We start from the raw sequence: 5144 nt of genomic DNA, 5'->3' as shown, positions 1-5144 counted from the left end.
GGAGGGGAAAGGAGAAGAGAGAGGGTAATAGGGAATTGAATCAAATACTTATATATATGTGCAATTGTGAACGAATAAATTAAGGACATACTCCCTTGGAGAATAGATCTTTTTTTTTTTCGAGACAGGGTTTCTCTGTTGCTTTGGAGGCTGTCCTGGAACTAGCTCTTGTAGACCAGGCTGGCCTCGAACTCACAGAGATCCGCCTGCCTCTGCCTCCCAAGTGCTGGGATTAAAGGTGTGAGCCACCAACGCCCGGCCTGGAGAATAGATCTTATTTCTTTTCAAATTGTGGTCTACCGATTTGGGCATACATAGGATTTCTGTTTTTGATAAAGGGTTTCTCTGTGTAACTTTGGAGCCTGTTCTGGCCTCAAACTCAGAGATAGGGTGCTATGACTGTAGATGCTCACTCCTGTATTTGCTACCTGTTCATTTGCCATCATTTACTTGTTTTTTCAACCCCCATCCACTCCCTTTTTGAGACACGATCTCACTTTGTTCTATGTTGGATTCAAACTTGTAATCATACTGCCTCAGCCTCCCAGTGTGGGATTATACCACTCATCTATTTATTCAATTATTTATTTGTGTGTGTGAATGTGTGCATGTTCCTGTGTTTGTGTATGCATGCACACATTTGTGATCGTGTATTGAGGGTATTGTCCAATATTGTTCCTCAGGAGCAGTCAACTTTGGGTTTTAGGGTAGGGTCTGTCACTATGACCTAAGGCTGGCTGACCAGTGAGTCCAGGGATCTTCCTCTCAGCCTGGCCAGTTCTGTGAACACTGGGGATTGGACTCAGATCCTCATGCTTTTGTGCCAAGTAGTTCATAGAATAAACCATGCCCAAATACTTCTTCCGTCATTCTTCAGTCATTTCTTTTTAAATATTTTTATTTTTTGGAAGGTGGTGTGTGTGTGTGTGTGTGTGTGTGTGTGTGTGTGTGTGTGTGTGTGTGTGTGTAGATCAGCATACAACTTGCAGGAGTTACTCTCTCATTCCACCATGTGGGTTCTAGGGAATCAAATTCAGGTTATCAGGTTTGGCAGCAAGTGCCTTACTTGCTAAGACATCTTGCCAGCCTTTGGTTATTTTTGTTTGTTTTTGAGACATGGCCTCTCTACATAGCCCTGGCTATTGTGGAACTCACTTTGTAGACCAGTGGTTCTCAGCCTGAGGGTTGACCCTTTTGAGGGTTGAATGACCCTTATAAAGGAGTCATATATCAGATATCCTGCATATCAGATATCTACATTACAATTCATAACAGTATCAAAACTACAGTTATGAAGTAGCAGTGAAAATAATTTTATGGTTGGAGGTCAGCACAGCATGAGGAACTCTTAATACAGAGAGGCAGCATTATGAAGGTTGAGAACCACTGATGTAGACCAGGCTGGCCTTGAACTCACAGAGATCAGCCTGCCTCTGCCTCCCAAGTGCTGGGATTAAAGGTGTGTGCTACCACACCCAGCTTTATTGTTTTTTAAATCAGTAAGGTGCATTGCTATTTATCTCATTCTGTAGATTTTGATCTAATGTTGTTTTCTATGTAGTCGTTCACATTGCTCTAATTTGCTGACTGGGAGTTCCTTCAGGTTGGCTCCAGTGCCCTTCTAGCATCCTCCTACCATTTTTGATAACTTCCCCTTTTCTTTATGCAAAAATGTGGAAGACTTCACTGGAGGTGTATATGTGTATATATATATATATATAACCTTGAAGTGTGTGTACATACAGTTGTGTTAGTTGGTTGTTTTTTTTCTTTTGGGGGCCTGCCACCAAACTTCCCAATAAATACACGGAGACTCATTCTTACTAGAATGCCAAGCCTTAACTTGACTTGTTTCTTTTTTCTTTTCTTTCTTTCTTTTTTTTTTTTTTTTTTTTTGGTTTTTCGAGACAGGGTTTCTCTGTGGCTTTGGAGCCTGTCCTGGTACTACCTCTTGTAGACCAGAATGGAATTCACAGAGATTCACCTGCCTCGGCCTCCCGAGTGCTGGGACTAAAGACGTGCGCCACCACTGCCCAGCCACTTGGCTTGTTTCTAGCCAGCTTTTCTAACTTAAATCATCCCATTTCTCTTTAACTATGTTTTGCCTCTGGGCCTTTTACTTTCTTTAGTCTATATATCTTTCTTTCCTTCTTACTCTGTGACTGGCTGTGTGACTGTGTGGCTGGCCCCTGGAGTCCTCTCCTCATTTTCTCACTCCCCACTCTTCTTCCCTAGATTTCTCCTCCTACTTGTTCTCTCTGCCTAGTAGCCCCACCTATCCTTTCTCCTGCCTAGCTGCTGACTGTTCAACTCTTTATTAGACCAATCAGGTGTTATAGACAGGCAAAGTGACAGAGCTTCACAAAATTGAACAAGTTCAATGTAAAAGAATGCAATACATCTTCGCATCATTAAACAAATGTGCCACAGCATAAATGAATGTAGCACATCTTAAACTAATATTCTACAACATGGATGTGTATTAAGAACCCATGGTTTACAGCATCCCAGGTAAGTCCTATACTGTCTTGGCCCTTGAAGCTTGGGTCTGGAAACCTGATTTAGATGGGGAGGCAATGAAGGAGAGGCACACAGACTCACATACAGAAACGGTGGGGTCAGATAGGCTGTGCGGGTTCTGTTGGAGTGGCATCAACTACTGCAACATCCTGGAAGCTCAGTGCATTTATTATATACAGTACAGAGGTGGAGTTGGTTTTTCAAGACAGGGTTCCTCTGTATTGTTTTGGAGGCTGTCCTGGAACTCGTTCTGTAAACCAGGCTCGAACTCACAGAGATCCGCCTGCCTCTGTCTCCCCAGTGCTGGGATTAAGGGTCTCTACTGCCAAGCCTGACCCCCTAGCTTAGCTGGTTTAGATGCTTCCTGTTTGCTGTAAGAACCCTCAAGCTGTAAGGCCCCACACTGCACCTTAAGCCTTGACTTGTGCTCCGAGAGGTTTTGATCTAGTTACTCAGGACCTTTAGAGCCCGTCAGCACCTGCCTTGGAAGACAGCATCTCAGGCTACACAAACCTCAGTGAACTTGAGATGATCCTGAGCTACTCTTCCATTTTCTCCTGTGTGGTGGGGTGTGGTGTGGTGAGGGTAGTGGGGGGCTCCTCTTTGGAGACTGGCGCGGTGAGAATCTTGTGATTGGTCTATATGCAAGGGCTGTAATTGCTCCCTATTTGGGGACTGTGATTCATGGAACTGGAAAGTGTGCTGTGATTGGTACAAATCGAATTCTTCATTTGCATGGCCTACTCATTCTCCTAGCTATGTAACCAGGCTGTTTAGCTCGCTTTTCACGTTGCCTGGGAGAGTCTCCTTGGCTCTGGTATTAGGCTCAATAAAAGACTTCTGAATGGTCTTTTTAATTTGGCCTGCTGGTGATGTTTTTAAAAATCATAAATGAGTTGAACTGATAGCAGGAAGAAGATAGCAGAGACAGTCGCAGTCCCAATAGTGGCAAGAGGGTGGCTGAAAGTTCCAGAGAGAAGCTGAGGGGAGAGCAGCGGTGAACAAAGTCACCGCTGGGTGGAAAGCAAACAGATAGACTAGTCATTCCCCCAGAATTGCAATATACAATGGCTAAAAACAGGCAAAACAAGTCAATGACATTGTAAGTAGAATAGTAGTCATAGTTTGCTAAAAGGTTTGAAAAGTCCCTAACAAAAGGTTTATAAGGTACAAAGTGCCTTTCTTTATCTGTTATGTCTTTTTTTCCTTGTTTATGTTAGAAATGCTTTATTTGGATATTATTAACACACAGAAAGGGATGTAAATTTTAAGTTATCAGCTCAATTAATTTTGCCGCATGCATATGCCCAGGGAACCCACATTTATATCAAACCACAGAACATCCTAGGATTCCTGAGAGTTCCTTTTACCTTTACTGTCTCAGGACAGCAGAGATGTCGGTAGCAGTGGTGGCAGGAGGCAGGGTCTGAAGCCCTGCAGAGTCACCACTGCTCTGAGAAGTTAGTTCCCTTCCCCCATGAGGCAGGTCTGCATGTAGACGTTTTTGTCCCACTAGCCTGCTTCCAAATAACCACACAGAGTCTTAATAGTAATTATAAGTGCATGGCCAATAACTTAAGATTGTTCTTAACTAGCTCTCTTTTTGTGGTTATGGTACTTTATTTTTGTGTGTGTGTCTTTTTTTATTTTTAAATTTAATTTAGAAACAAGGTTGCTTCACATGTCAATCCCAGGTCCCTCTTCCTCTCCCTCCCTTCCTCCCATGTCCTTCTACCAGCCCTCCCATCCCTCCTCCCCCAATCCCCACTCCTTTCCCCAGGGAGGGTGAGGCCCTCCATGGGGGATATCCATAGTCTGACATTTCTTCCAGGGCAGGGCCTAGGCCCTCACCCATGAGTCCAGGCTGAGAGAGAGTCCCTCATTGTGGGATGGGTCTCCAAAGTCCATTTGAATACCTGGGATAAATACTGATCTACTACCCAAGGCCCCATAGATTACCGAGGCCTCCTCACTGACACCCACATTCAGGGGGTCTGGATCAGTCCCATGCTGGATTCCCTAGCTCTTATAACGTAAATTAATTCATTTCTATTAATCTATGTCTTGCCCCAAGGCTCCTTTACCTCATCGATGTACTTCCCATGCTGCTTCCTCCAAGTCTGCCTAGGGACTCCTCAGACTCCTCCTCCTTCTTCCCAGGGTCCTCTCAGTTTGATTTTCCCACCTAACCTCTTCCTGCCTAGCTATTGGCCAATCAGCCTTTCCTTAAACCAATCAGGAGATGCCTTGGCAAAGACACCTCTTTACAGTGTAAAAGAGATTACTCCATAACACAGCTCCATTCAGATAGAGCCAAATCCTTGACAACACTGAAGAATCCCAGGATAAGCCAGAGTGAAACTAAGTCTTGTTAAACTTTTAGACAGTCATTGTTAACCCTGAAGATGGGAGGACAAAGACAACCAGCCAGACCATCATGGCCAAATAAAGTCAAGCAAGCGTTTTCATTCGTGTACACTGGCTACCACGCCCCAAGGTGGGGTTCAAGAGGTCAGCCTCGGATGTGAGGAAGACAAGGTTTTTCTGGCTCAGGGGAAGGAGTTTCCAAATGGGGGGATTTAGCAGGCAAATAGGTGGCAGTACAGGAGCAGAACAAAAGTGTA

This window comes from Mesocricetus auratus, unplaced genomic scaffold (assembly GCF_017639785.1).
Source record: "Mesocricetus auratus isolate SY011 unplaced genomic scaffold, BCM_Maur_2.0 Super-Scaffold_100033, whole genome shotgun sequence".
Lineage (NCBI taxonomy): Eukaryota > Metazoa > Chordata > Mammalia > Rodentia > Cricetidae > Mesocricetus > Mesocricetus auratus.
Note: the sequence above shows the minus strand (reverse complement) of the source record.